General features: G+C 45.6%; 1 protein-coding gene across 4 annotated transcripts in view; it reads left to right on the top strand.

The window, feature by feature from the left end:
- Nucleotides 1–15,411, top strand: part of CTPS2 (CTP synthase 2) — a 179,660-nt gene that overhangs the window by 94,428 nt on the left and 69,821 nt on the right. The window lies entirely within an intron of this gene.

The raw sequence follows: 15,411 nt of genomic DNA, 5'->3' as shown, positions 1-15,411 counted from the left end.
AAGCTCATACTAATATATTACTAATGGAATTAATATTGTTATTGACTCCTATTATTAGTATTACCTGTCTACACAGGTCTATAGGATGAAAATCAACAGTAATTATAATGCACAGTGTAACATATATAGTAGTTCAGTTGTTGAGAAAATCCTGAAGGAAGTGTTGTCATCCTCTTTATCTTTTCTTTCTGGCTTTTCTCTTCTGCCTCTTGTCACACCCACAGGGATCGACCAGCACGTGGCTAGCAGTGCATGGGGAACTGAAAACAGGAGGGAGAATAGGAAGCATTCACAAAAGTAGCAGATTGGATTAAAATTATCAAATAATTGTTGAATGAGTATGGAACTCACTTAAGAGTTGTGCTAAAGCCATTGAGGAGAACTGACATCACTCTTGGATTTGGGATTGATGGGAGGCAAGAAAGGTTTGTTCCATTTAATCTATAAGTAGAGCACCCAGATTTCACTGGTGACGTGGTCCTGTTGTTGCAATGGCTAGTGTCTGGAAAATTTCTGCTGGCATGGTGTGTGCATGTGAGAAGGCTTTTTGCATCTTGCATTAGGAATGGAAGTTGCTGATTAGAGGTTGACTGTTTTAATTGACAGGTGTGGTTTCTTTCAGGCAGTCCCTCATTAAGTTGTGACACATACCTTATGGTATGTATAAGGTGTTGCCCTCGCAGAATCAGGTGTGGCACCTGGGGTGGGAGTGGGGGTGCATGAACAATTCAGTAAAACACATTGCTAGTGGAAGACTCCACATTGTGATGTTTTTGCCAAATGAACTGTACGCTTATTATTAGCTGCTTCGATATTCAGGGTATTCCACCTCGGAAGCTCTCCCAGATGAGTATGCACACATACCAGGAAGCACAGTTTTGGGCAAGAGCATGAATATAAAAGTGGGGGAGGGGAGCTTTCCCATGGTGCTGTCTGAACTTAGTCATGCAGCACTACAGTAAAATTATTACCCTCCATCCCCCATTTACACACATCTGCTCTTTACAACTAGGCTAAATGTTAGAAGTCTAATTCCCTTTATTCTCAGATGATTTTGAGTACAACTCTTACAAGCATATTACCCATGTAAAGTAAATAATGAAGAGCCTTATTAATCTGCATTTCAGTAATGTGCAAAGTCACAGATCAACACTGGAAGGTACAGAATAATGAGATTTTGCTGCTGGGTCAGGATTGGTACAGTTATAGGTAATGTTACATTGATATTGATGATTAGGATACTACTGTATTTTACATCTTGGTTACGCCCCTGATACCAGCTAAACTAGGGATGGGCAAAGTCTGGTCCAGGGGCTGAGTTGGGCCTGCAGCAGGCTCCATTTCCCAGCAGTCCATCCCTGCATTGCTGCTGCTGGTTTCCATAGAGACACCGTGCAGCCCAGATATCCATGGAGACTGGCCCCAGCAGCACTAGCAGGGTGCGTGTTTGGGTGGGGAGTTGTTTTGGGGCCGGGATTTTGCGGCGGTGACAGTGAGATCTGGGGCTGGGACAGAACTGCGATCCACCTGCACCTTCAATAAGCAGCAAAGGCCAGAACTGCTCTGAATCCAGAGGATAATAGCCAGCTCTTTTAGAAGTATAAGCAGATCCCTCCAATTTAGCCTTCAGTCCTAACGTGCTGTCAGAGAAAGTGCCTTGCCTGGCTGAAAAAACAACAACTATCTCTTGCGCCTTCTGGATTTTTTTGCTTCTGTCAGATGTTAGTGGTAAGTGAACAGGCTAAAGTAACAAGTATCAACCTGGAAGCTGAGCATTCTCCAATAATCCTCTGGGTAATTATCAAAATCTTCCTTTTCTACAGCTCAGTAAATATCAGTGTTAACATACAGGGTTGTTGGATGTGAAAGATGAGGCAAGCACTTCTGTTCCCTTTCATAGTTCTTTTTCTGTTTCACCTGAGTAACAGAAGCACCCAAAGGTATCAGAGGAGAACCTCAATGATCTAAATTACTAACCTGAATTAATGTGAGCCAGCCAGGCTATGACTAAGGAGGACAAAGACTTAGGAAATGCTGTAGAATAGGCCACAGGGTCTATAGTAATGACTCTGTAGACTACTTACACATGTTATTAAAGACATTGCACAGAAATAAAATGAAGTTAATCACAAGCTTTCTGTTTTCATCATTTATTTTACTAGATTAATTAAGCAACACAATTGCCAATTCAAATCAAATCAGTTTGTTAACAATATTGGATTGGAATTAAATAATCAATTGTCATATCATCAGATTGATACAACAATCAAACTTTATAAATCCTAAACCAGAAATCCACAGAAGTGGTTTTCTATGTGGTTATAAACCCCTATTTTAGAACTTGGGTATTTTAATATGGAAATCAAAGTATGTGAATCTTAGCCACAATTTCAAGGCCAGTTAAAGTTCTTTCATGGATGTCAATATTATATGGTGACTTCCTCACCTACGGTACAGGCACAGACTTAATTAGAATTTATTTTCACTAAGATATTTTGATAAGCAGAATTTTCACACCTCTCACCTGACAGTTTATAGCTAGTTTACAGTCTACAATTCCTTTAGACGTACGTAAAAATATCACTGTACAAGGATTTTATAAGAAAATGTTTAGAGCTACTTCATTTTAGGGAATGTTGCTTTTGGCATCTTCCCTGTAGAGACTTTACTGGTGATCATAGATGCAGGCACATGCAACTACACTTTCACAGTTTAGATAGGCTGGGATGCCTTCCAGCTAATAAAAACAAAAGTGACAATAGAAAAAGGAAATATAAGACACCAAAGAAAACAGCGGTTTGAACTCATCTCATATTCTTCAGACTTTCATGGAACAAGAGCTATCTCTGCAGTCCAGTAACTAGGCAATGACATGGCTAGTACAGTGTTTCATGCTAATGAGGCCTTTCAAGAACTGAATCATGGTGAATGTAATTTGTTCACTATTGTTTTAATTTCCCCTTCCTGTAGGTGACCAGCCACAGGGATTAGGAGAATTATGGGATTAGGAGAATTAATCTCTCCACAGGTGGTTTGTTTCACAGAAGTCAAAGCCTTCTGCCTTGACCTTTATTCTTTTGGTTGTAACCCTCACTTGCTTCCTCTTTAAATACCTTTCTAATGCATATCAGGTGTGAAGTCTATTTTGGACTTCTACAGCAGGAATTAATTATATTAGTGAGGCAATCACTGGATGGCGTCAGTTTAGGAAAGTCCTGTTTAAGGAAGAAAGTTTATTAAAGTACCTTGGTATAAACCACATGTCCTCTGAGTATGGGACCTCCAGAAAATCAAGATGAAAGAAGTGCAAGACCGTTTTTTAACTTGATTCTTCCCTCCCGTATGCTGTTCCAAGGCAGGGGTTGGCAACATGCAGCCATCAGATTTGGCCTGCCTGTGGACCTGGGGGATTTGGCAGTGTGTTGGTGGTAGGGGGCTTTGGTGGTGCTCTGGCAGTAAGGGGTTTGCCTGCATTGAGGGCACTGAGGGCTTTACCTGTGCTGAATTTGGGTGCCGGGGAGTTTTGTACATGGTGTGCGCAGGCACTAGAGAGAAGTCTCAGCATCAGCAGTCAGTCGGACCTAAGTAGCCTGCCTCTGACCTAAGCTGTGTTTTTTCCTAGTCTGCAGCTTTAGAAGGTTGCTATCTGCTGCTCTGGGGTTAAATGGTTCTGAGCTACTGTCTGGCTTTGAGAAATGCAGGAATGATTGGTATACATTTTCTGAACCCAATGATCCAGAGAGAAGTATAGGTGCCCGTTTATGACTTGGTGGACAGAGGTTTTTGGAGTGACTGAGAATGGAGGATTTAAACAGTCATCTCACCCTGGCCCTGTAACATGGATCTCAGCTTAAAATATGAGCCTCAAGAATTCTGAAAGATCCTAACAGGGACATTGAAACATGAAACATGCCTCCATTGGCAATATTAAAAATAGATGTGGAAGTTGTATAACTGATGTGTTTTCTTCCAGGCAAGGCAATTTAGTGCCCATTGCATTCTAAAGCTATGCAAAAGTTTCTGCATCTTGTCTTTTTAGAACTTTCCATCTGTAACAGAGGGTTACTTTAAAACTTTTCAGGATAACCTGTTTAAAATAGCAATAATTAAAGTTTACTCAGGGTGTATATTTGCATTTCTCCATCTGTCTGCACTAGAATTCAAAATCTATTCAAACAAACGTGGCAGAATAGGATCTTGGAATACCACATGTGTAACCGTTCTTGAAATAAATGACATAACACACCTCAAAGTAATTACTGCTGTTCTACTCTGAAAAGTAGATATGTAAAAATAGCACTTTCTTTCTCCATGTGTCTACTTTCCCTCTGTGTCCAGAGCTGACTTCAGGGATGAAAATGCACTTAATCAGCTTGTTACTCTTGGTGGCACCTGAGAAGCAGCTAAGTGGTTCCTTATCTTTCTTGCATCATCAGTGTCATGTTAATAAATGTTAATTGGCTACATCTCTCCAAAGCCCTTGAAGTCCCTGGGGTTGTTCAGAGTTGAGCAGTTATTATTGGGAGTTTATTTTAGCTAGCAGAACTTTGATTATATATATACAAGCTGTCCAACTGGTGAACTGCCTGCAGCTCCCAAACAGTTAGGAGGCAGCCCATGAGCTCCCAACCTGGCTGCTACTGCCTCCCCACTGTTGCTCTTGCTGTGGCATTTGGGTACTTCAGGCTTTCCCACCCATGCTGTATGTGTAGTGCAGGGAAGCTGGGCTGCCTGTACTGCAGCAGGGAAGGGAGCAGCATGCATGGCTGGAAACAGAGACAGATGGGCTGTTCGCACTGGGATAAGCAGGGGAAAGCTTGGCGGGGAGGCAGGGGGGTGCTCTTGTACCTCTTGGTCCACGGTCTATGGAACTGTGGCCTGCATGGCACATGGCTCCCAGTTGCCCCAGAGTTGAACAGCCCAATTATAGATGATGATGAGCCAGAAGGAAGGGGCCTCGCTTCCCAGGCAACTCAAAGTGCCAGTTAAGTTTACAGGACTAGCAGTTTAAAAAGTACAGTTTACTTTTAACTGAATGCATTCTGTATGGTGTCACAGAGAGAGAGAATGGATTTGGAGATTCACAGTCCACTTTTGAATGTAGAACCTCACTCCAGACGTTCAGAAAGCCTTGTCAGTTCCTAAATTAGGAACATACAGTTTTATGTGGATAATTTTCAGCTGAATTGTGATGACTGACATTCATAGTGCCCATGACAGTTTACATGCTGTGTTTGTGTCAACTGGTAATCTAACAAGTTAGCACTGGGAGGTGTATTGGCAGAACACAGTATTACAAAATTTGCCTTTGTGATGTCCTGTTGCTTGTCTGATTTTTTGATGTCTCATTTTCCGCAGGAAAAACACACCTGCTATAAACTCAACACATGGTAAATTTAGTGTTGACAAAGTGCTGATGCAAAGAGGCAACTGTGAACACTTAGTGTTTGCAAGCCTTTGCAATGCTCTGCTGCTGTGGCCTTCGTGTTTGAGTGTAGGGCATAAGACGAGGTGTGACTCAATTGTAGTTCAATAAGGTAGCTGTCATAAGGGATTAGTCCAGATCCATTAAAGAACGCCATATGAGGGTTTTGTTAGGGACTTTTGATTTTTAACATGAGTAATTGTAGTTTGATCTGCCTGATATAAATCTGAACTGCATTTTGGATAAGGACTAATTGTCCGGGGGGGGATGGGCTATACTGTAGGCTAACAAGAGATCACAGCCTAAGAGGTTGTAGAGAGGTTGTTACTTGCATGTAGAGGAGACAGATGAGTTCTCTACAAGATTTAGTGAGACCTATGTAGTTGAAAATCTGAAATGGTAACTGGCCACTGTCCCCAGCCTGGCTGCAGAGAGATTCAGGGTCAGTTGTACCTCCCCACAGCAATCCAGTTTCCAGGTAGAAAGAAAAAATGAAAATGCCAATGCACTATAGAAAAAAGATATGGGAGACATCATCCATAACTCTATAATATTATGGTTGTGCCATAAACTAAAAATAAAAAACAAGAAACAGAGAAAGACCCTAAAATCAGGTTAGGAGATGTGAAGGAGTTTGGAATATATCTGTGTACTGGGGAATCTGGGGAAAACTTTAAAAAGCTATCCTAAAAAACAGGAATGTCAGGTCTACCTTAGTGTTCCTTTTATATAGAATAACTGTTAAGGATAATTTAGGGATATTGATATCAAGCCTAACTTAGTTGAGCTTGTACTGATTCAGATTTAGGTGGAAGTTTGACTCCACTAATTGAGGCTGTAGGGATATTTAAGGTATTGTAGAGAGGTCGATTTAAAAGTAGAGTTCAGGGTTAGTGTTCTGGATTCTGTTCTCAGCTGTATTAACTCTTGCATAACTTTAGCTAATCAATTAATCTGTATCTGACTTAATTTTCCCATCTGTACATTGGCGGTAATGAAACGTCCCACCATTGTAAACTGACTAGATGTCTATAAATAAAAGGGTCTGTTTAACCATTGGCTATTCTCACCATTTTATTTTTACAGCCTTGCAAGCTTCATATAAATGAGAATTGGGGTTGTGGGTTGCACAAGTTTCATGGTAACATATCGAGAAGAATGGGATATCCTTAGATAGATAGTAAGATCATCTGCATAGTCACTTTGGAGGGAGGATTTACTGAAAACTTAGAGATCAATTCATACTACTGAGAGATCAAACTCCATAAAGGGGAGTTTGATCAGAGGACTAATGATTTATATAGCTATTTTTTGTAGTTTTTCTGGGTTAAAAAGATGCATTTCTTCTATGAGGGCCTGTGAGTTCTGTCCCTCTTCAGTAAGGCCAAAACAGTAAGTAAGGGCACCATCCATTAGTAGTGACCTTTGTAATATGCATTGAGATCATGGTGGGGGGAGAGGGGGACTCTATATAAACGCAAATTGCTTTGGGGTTTATGTTCATCTGTTTCCCTTCCATGGCTTGTATGTAATCATGTGTATCATAGTGTACAAAAATATCCTGAGTGACAGAGTGGCATCTGTAGTGAACCTACTTGTGAATTACTGGACTGATAATTGTCAGATTAAAGCTATTATTTATGTCTTATGACTGTTATTGTTATGATATTTGGTCAGAAGAGCAGCATAATCTGGTCCCAGCAGTATTTCCTGCCCAAGTGCAGAGGGGGCTGGACCCGATGATCTGTAAGGTCCCTTCCAACACCTAACAACTGTGAAACTATAATGTTCCCTTACATGTTGTTGTGAATAATTATGAATATTTTCAGCTTCCTTTCTGAATTGGTTTGTAGTGAAGATTCTCTTGAATGGTATAACCAACTGAGGATTGTTAGATTGTATAGTATGATTGTCATATCATGTTGTGTATATAGAAAAATTGATATTGGTTGCACAAATTAACTCAAATTTTCCATTCTTTTCCCACATCCAACCACTTCCAGCTCCACTAGTTATTGAAAATGGCTCAAATTTACTGTGATCTGTCAGTTGTTTGTAGCATACATTTCATGTGGATTGCTTTGTCCTAAAAAGTTATCAATTTATCTGACCATACTGAAACACCAGTTGCACTCTGCATGGTGACCCTGTAGCACTACCAGTGTGCTAAGTACTACAGCATACCTGATTTCACTTGTGTGGCAGTATTTGTGTATGCATGTGTGAACATGCATAGACTATAAGTATGAAATAGGGTCCTGATAAATGGGAAGAATTTAAACTGGGGAAGATACTGTTCTTTGGACCTTGTCACACTTCTGTCTTAATCTTATCTGAAGTAATTTGGGTTTATCACATAATTGTTGATAGAGTTGTAGCTTAGCACGTTAAATCCCAATATTTTTTAATCTGACCACTTTTCACAAATATAACCATTGCCTGTTCTACTTATATCACAAAATATTGCCTGGCTTATTCAAAACACTGTGTGATATCAGTATTTACAGAATAGTCAAGGGATATCCATTTATTCTTTTGCAGCCATTCTCCTGGAGAATAATGAACTAATTCCTCAGAACCAGTCCTGCACGCACCCTTTTAAGCAATGGGGATATGGAGGCAGGAACAGACTCTAAAATTGATCATTTGCCTAAAGATTTCCATCACTATCTGCTCCCCATGTGCTAAGTGTGACAAATAATTCCATACATTTGGAATAGAATCCTTAGGCTCCTGGCACATGTTATTTTTCTGGTATGATTATTTTTCTGGTTAATAGTTACAGAAATAGCAACTGGCCACTTTCAAAGGGTTTATGGCACCATAAAAATCACAAACCAGCTACAAAGATATTACTTGGAAAATGTGTAATAGCTTTGTGACTAGTTGTTGGCTGGCAGGGACTGCTCCAGGGCTGGAACCCTAGGGCAATCTCTGCCAGCCAACTGCAGCTCAGGACTGCCCCAGGATTTGAGCCCTGAGGCGGTCCTGATCTGCTGGTGAGCAGAAGGGGCTCAGATGGCCCTGTGCCTCTCTGGTGGCAGCTAACAATCAGTTGATAGTCACACATACCAACCTGCCGGTGCAGGGGGCATATGGGATCACACTCTTGGTCTCCCCCTGCACCAGCAATATGGCGTGTTTGGGATTTGATGGTGGATCCTACAGTTGTTCCTCCTGCCATGCATTAGATCCTATCATACCTTTAATTGCATGTCTACCCAGGGGTGTTAGGAACAGAGAACATAAAGCAGAAGAAGATAAGTAATAGAAGTCCTAGGGCTTTCCTGCCTTTTATCCACACTTGTATTCTCTGTTCTTTCCACATGCTTCTCTTTCACCTGGCTAAGTACAGACAGCCAGAAAGCCTGGGTCTGAATCAATTCAGTCTTCGTAGGTTAGTCTAAGCTGTGTAGGTAGATTGAACTGGTAAGCAAGTGAACAGGCATTCACTTTTGATTCCAGAAATGCAGTCACATGTCTGCAGTGGCCCAGGGCAGAAGCTAGGGGGCGCTAGAGCACACCTCTCAGCTTGGGCCATGGCTAGTCTGTCCACCCTGTAAGGGGGGTGGGCAGACTAGCAACCTAGCATGACGGGGACTTAAATCAGTTCAGTCTGATACTATATCCATCCAGGTTTATCTTAAACTGGTTTGGGCCATTTTGAAAGTGGTTTATGTGCACTGAACTTCTGTTATGTTACAGATTTGAACTAGTTTCCAATCACTTATACTGGTTTCCAGTCACTTACATCTCAAGCAGGGGACAAGAGAAACAAGGCACCCACCCACAAACTGAACTTTGTTGTGCTGTTAGTTCACATGACTGTTGGATGCCCAGGCCCACTCTATGCTGCTGAGGGGCACCTTCAATAGTGAATTACAGATACGGAAACAAAAATCAAAGGAGTATTGCATGGTTAGTATTAAGAATAATCTATTTTGCCTTTGCCGATCCATAACATCTCTGTTACTAATTCAGGGGCTACATGATGTTACCTGCATGTCAGTAATGATGATCCTAAACACTATGACAACAACCTGTGCTGCTAGTTATGTGGTGCTATCCTCAGTCCTTTGTTGTTGGTTGCCTAGCATATGTTTGTACACAGTGCAATGATGTACTCATCAGACTATCTGCTTAACTGATCTTTGGCATCTAACCACCCACTCTTTTCACAGAGGGTGTGTATATTGTACTGGGTGGGTGCCTTGAATGTGATAATTTTATTTAATTAGATACTTGATTTAATTCTGAAGATATTACAAGGTTTGAAAGCATATAGGGTTTTTTAATAATTTTTTTTCATTTCCTTCAGATTTCTTCTGTCTTTGCGATAAGTGAAATATGAAAATGTGTTTTTTTTTTCTTTGCTCTAGCTTGATGGTAATATTTTGCCCATGTTCACACTCTGTGTGTGTCTCTTCCTCCTCTTTCATATGCACTTTATTCTAAGAAGTGATAAACTATATATATAAATAAAATAATATAATTGTGGTTGGTTTTGTTTCATGGTGCACTGACCCCTTAAATAGCCAAGACTGCATGAATCTGTTTGCTATGGAGGAAGGAAGGAACTAGCTTGAGAGAGAATAGTGAATGAATGGAATATGCAGATAAAGTAAATAGTATTGAAGTCTTAACCCAGTGTTGTGTAATGACTGACTGTAGACCTGGAGAGTAATATGGTGAGAGGATTTTTCTTCTCTAAAAAGTGGAAGCATGGAACTCTTTGATGTAAACAGAAGTATGATAGAGTTTCTGCATTTGCTAGAGAGAGGTAGTTGTCTGTGTTAGCCTGAAATCAGGGCAAGGTGACCCCTTAGGCTATAAACAGGCGTTGTCCTAGGAATGGGATCAGCTGTGCAAGGATGTGTCCGAGAACAGTTGATTCACTTGATTGGGTGACATAGATGTTACTCCTCATCCCAAACTGGAGTGCGGTGGCTCAATATATGCACCTGGGGGATTCCCAAAATGTGCCCCTGCAAATGGGGAAACCCAGACAGGTGCTCCCAGGGCTTTGGGGGCCCAATCTTAAGGGAATTTCCAGGGCAAACAGGATTTGGTCCCTGATGCCCTGGGAGCGTTTGCCCACGGTAGTTGGAGGGCATGCTCTCCTGCCATAAAGCAAACAGACATCACTGCAAAAAAAGCAGCACAAATGTTGACCACCAGTTGTCATGGCCACAAACTTAGGCATTTGTGACATGAAAGGAGGTATGGCTGTCTGTTTTCTTGGGCTTTTTGCCATCATAAAAAAAAAACTTTGGTGGCACGAAAGTGACATCTGTTTGCAGCCTTTGAGACTAACTGGTTCAGAAGGGTGTATGCAAGCTTTCATAGCTTTTGATGGAGTAGGCCATCACCTGTCTGAGAAACCAAGGACCCAGCTTATCAGGGTTCTATACAGCAAACAGGAGCAAATCAACACCAGACTTGTAGTACTAACAAGCAGCCTGCAGAACTATGTGAACATAACAGCTCTTTACCAAGAGAAGGTCTCTGCATCCAGCCATGAAACCTGTCACAAACACCTCTACTGAAAGAAAATGAAGGAAGCAAAACTTTCCAAACTTACATGCTCTGACAACCCTACAATCCACAATATCATCAACCTATCCAACCATATTCTCAGCCCTGCTGAAGTGTCTATACCAAGCCATGGTCTTTCCTTCTTTATTTGCTGGGAGAGGGAATCCTAGCCACAGAACTAATATAATCATTCCTTTAAGTTTTCTGAAACTTAAGATATTTTATATAGTTAAGTCAACAGCAAAAACTGACATTTTACAATTAGATGATACAGCTCTTGGAAAATTAGGCCATTCTGATTGTTTTGTGCTTTCTCCCATATTTCAGTTATTTTGTGATTTATAGTATTCTCAGAAACAGCAGAGGTGTTAGAATTAGAGGTGAGGGCTTTGTGGGCTTTTAGAAAGCTTTTGGATAGTGTGCAGCATTGACTCCGGTTTTAGGAGTTCTCAAGTTGGAAAGGTGATAGTGACGCATAGGGAAGGAAGGTGTGAAAGTAATTTGAATAATGATATTTTCAGATATAGTTTGTGAAGGCTAGAAATCCTATTGCAAGTTTCTGAGAAGCTTTGCAGTGGTGTAGTTCCCATTGCTAATGCAGTGTCTAGTAGTTCCCATTGCTAATGCAGTGTCACGTGTTAGACTATTCCTCAGTAATTTGGGAAACATATGAGCCATCAGACAAGTCATGATATTTGTATCCTCTCATATATTTCTTCTGGAGCTTGAATCTGTACCCACAAGAGAGTAAAAGTAATAATAAGCTACAGTGTCTGTGCCAAAGGTAAATGGCCTGTAGATTCTCAGGCATTTGTTTGCAAGTACCCCTTTAGGCAGATCCTTCTAAGATAGGGGTGGGCAAAATACAGCCCGTCAGCCTGCCAGGAGACTGGATCAGCCCATGACTACCCATGCAGTGCTCCTCATGGGGCCATACCCTGCGGGGCAGCCTGTGCCAGAGGGGAGGCAGAGCTTCTGATCTTGCCCCTTGCCATGCAGGGCAAGCAGTTTGTTGGGAGGCTCCTACCCCAGTACATGGGGCTCCAGCTTCAGCTCCTGGCTGCTTTCTGGAGGAGGGGCTGCTGTTGGAGGTGGGGGGTGCAGAACAGCACCCGACCAGCTACAGCTGCACTGGGAACAGCCTGTCGGAAGCTGCTTCTGCTCCTGCCGTGCTGCACCGTGCCATGCTGTTCTGGGTGGTTGAGCAGCTTCAGCTGGGGGGCTCCTGCTCCATTGCCAGGGCTCCAGCTTCAGCTTTTGGCTGCCTTCCCGGGAGCTGGAGCCAGAGCCCCACATGCTGGGAAAGGAGCCTGGCTGAAACTGCTCAGCCAGAGCAGGGCAGTATGGCACAGTGCAGGGAGCTGCCACTGGAGGCGGGGGGGGGGGAAGGGGGTGCAGAGCAGTACCTAGTTGGGCTGTGGGCACCTTTAGGAGCATGGCATAGGCTGCCCTGGAGTGAGAGGGTGGGGTTCAGTCCCATGCAGAGCACTATGGGGGCAGCAGGCTCCTAGCACCTAGGGGGAGAAACTCACTCACTCACTCACACTCACTCAACTCACTCGCACACACTCTTTCTCTCTCTCTCTCTCTCTCGAACGCTGCTGCCCACAGCCCCATAGGGAGTGATGGTGAGTTGTGCGGGAGGAGGGTGCTGACCCAACCCACAACAGCTCATCAAATTTCCTGTGTGGCCCTTGGGCCCAAATAATTGTCCATCCCTGTTCTAAGAGCTATTTATGTTCATAACTTTTAAGTAATATAGCCACCCAGTGGTGTAGCTGGCCAAATGCAGTTATAGTTTTATTTTAACTTTGCTCTCTTTTAACAGCTAGGGTGGGTGCCAGGAGGTGGGGACTGATGTAGGGACATATAGCAGGCAAAACCTAAACCAAGTGTGGGCAAAATACAGCCCATGGGCCAGATCCAGCCTGTAAGGCCATTCTATCCGGCCTGCAGGGGCCCTAAAAAATTTAAAAAAATAATATTTCTCTGACCTTGGTTCCTGTCAAAAATGACAGGAACCAAGGGCAGTAGGACCCAGGGGAAGCCAGGTGGGCTCTCACAACAGCAGGTCCCGCCCAGCCCTGCCCCCACAGCCAGAAGCCCCAGGTGGGACTTCTGGCCTGGGACCACATGGCTGCTCCGTGTTGGAACCTCAGGTAAGGGGGAAGGGGGCAGGGACGCTGGGCAGGGAAGGAGGCTGGGGAACTGTGTCCTGGGGAAAGTGGCCCCTTGCTTGCCCCATGGCCGGCACCCCATGCTGCAGGTGCTTGCAGCCTGCTTGGAGCTGCCTGTGCCTGCTCAGGACAGCCTCACGGGCTGTGAGCGGCTGCAGCATGGGGCACTGGCCATGGGGCTGGGAAGAGGCCACTTTTCCCCTCTGCGCTCAGCTTTTCCCCGGGCTCCTTCCCTGCTCCTTCCCCATGTGGAGGAAAGCAGTCCTTCCCTGCCCTGTGGCTGGCACTCCCTGCTGCAGCTGCTTGCAGCCCACGCGGGGCTGTCCAGAGCAGGCACAGGCAGCCCCAGGTGGGCTGTGAGTGGCTGCAGCGTAGGACATTGAGCAGAGGGTGGGTGAGGGGCCGCTTTTCCCCGTCACAGCACCACCTTGTGACCCGGCCCTGCACTGACTCCAGCCTTGCCCATCAGGGCTGCATGTGGTGACAGCAGCTGTGGCCCCTGTCCTTGCTGTGCTGGACAGTGTTTGCCACCGCTGCCTCTGGGCTGCCCAGTGCGTGAGCTCCGGGTGGGCAGCAGCAGCCAACACTGCCTGGCGTGGCAAGTGGAGGGCTGCAGCTGCAGCTGCTGCGTACAGCCCTGATGGGCAAACCTGGACCCAGCACGGGGTCCAGGCTGGCGGCGGGGCCAGGTTATAAGTTGGTGCTGAGCATGGGGAAAAGCGGCCCCCTCACCTGCCCTGTGCCTGGTGCCCCATGCTGCAGCTGCTTGCAGCCCCCATGGGCCTGCCTGTGCCTGCTCCAGACAGCCCAGCACTGGCTGTGAGTGGCTGCAGCAGGGAGCGCCAGCCATGGGGCGGGCATGGGACCACTTTTCCCCATGCTCAGCACCAGCTTCTCCCCTGCCAGCAAACAGGGGGCCAGGGCTGTGTGTTGCCCCCCACCTGTACCGCGGGGCTGGGGGGCACTGGGAGTGAGCAGGTGCGGGAGCCAGCAGGAGCATGGGGCCTGCACCGGTGTCCCGGGGCCAGTGCTAGTGGGGCCCAGAGCAGGGCAGCAGGAGTACAGGGGTCCCAGCCAGCAGGGGCTCTATGAAGCCGGGCCAGCTCCCCCTTTCCCTGTTGGTGCAGCCCAGCCCAGCTCCACAGACCCCTGCCAACCTGTGCCCTGCTTTGGGCCCACCAGTTCTGGCCCTGGGCAGTCTGGGCCCAGTGGCTCCTCCAGGCGTGGGGAAGCATGTTTACCCCCGCCCCCCCTTAGCTTCCCTGTGCTGTGCCTCTGAATGAGCTGCTGGGCTCTGATTGCCCCGTGACCCAGCTTGGCTGAGGCCCCATTCACAGTGAATGGGGCCCCGGCCAAGGCAGGTCATGGGACAGTCAGAGGTGCTGTGCCTCTGGAGGAGCCACCGGGCTCTGATTGTCCCACAACCTGGATTGGCTGGGGTCTCATTCACTGTAAATGGGGCCCCAGCTGAGCTGGGTCATGGGACAATCCCCACAGTGCAGCAGGTTACAGGGCAGGGGTGAATGATTTGCCCCTGCCCCAACCCCACTGCCTACTGCACTGTCGGGGGGTCTCAATCTGTGCCCCCTGCTTTGAACCCCAGGTACAGAAAGAAACTTGCCTGCTGGGCCTCTGCAATCCTGGCTGCACAAGATATCTGAGCGTGCACGCTCCTCCCCCCTGCTGAAGCATCCTGTGGCTGGGCTGCCCTCCAGCCATACCTGCTGCCCCCTGCGGTTTGGGGGTGCTGAGCCCAGTTAGCCTCGTCTTCTGACAACTATGACCAGTGTATAGTTTCATAGTTTCTAGGGTTGGAAGGCACCTGAGTAGAACATCGAGTCCGACCCCCTGCCATGGCAGGAAAGAGTACGGGGGTCAAACGACCCCAGCAAGGTGTACATCAAGCCTCCTCTTAAAGACCCCCAGGGTAGGAGCCTGCACCACTTCTCTTGGAAGTTGGTTCCAGATCCTAGCCGCCCTGACCATGAAGTGGCGCCTCCTGATATCTAGCCTAAATCTACCCTCTACCAACTTGTGACCATTATTTCTAGTCACTCCTGGCAGTCCTCAGGGGAACAGGGACTCCCCCAATGCCTGCTGGTCCCCTTTGACTAGTTTGTAACAGGTCACTAAATCTGCTCTCAGCCTTCTCTTGTGGAGGCTGAATAGGTTCAGGTCCCGTAGCCTCTCCTTGTAGGGCCTGCCCTGCTGTCCCCTGATTATGCCAGTGGCCCTCCTCTGGACCCTCTCCATGTTGTCCACATCCCTCTTGAA

This window comes from Gavialis gangeticus, unplaced genomic scaffold (assembly GCF_001723915.1).
Source record: "Gavialis gangeticus isolate Ggan-Ray unplaced genomic scaffold, GavGan_comp1, whole genome shotgun sequence".
In the NCBI taxonomy this organism is placed as follows: domain Eukaryota; kingdom Metazoa; phylum Chordata; order Crocodylia; family Gavialidae; genus Gavialis; species Gavialis gangeticus.
This window is presented reverse-complemented; position numbering and strand designations above follow the sequence as displayed.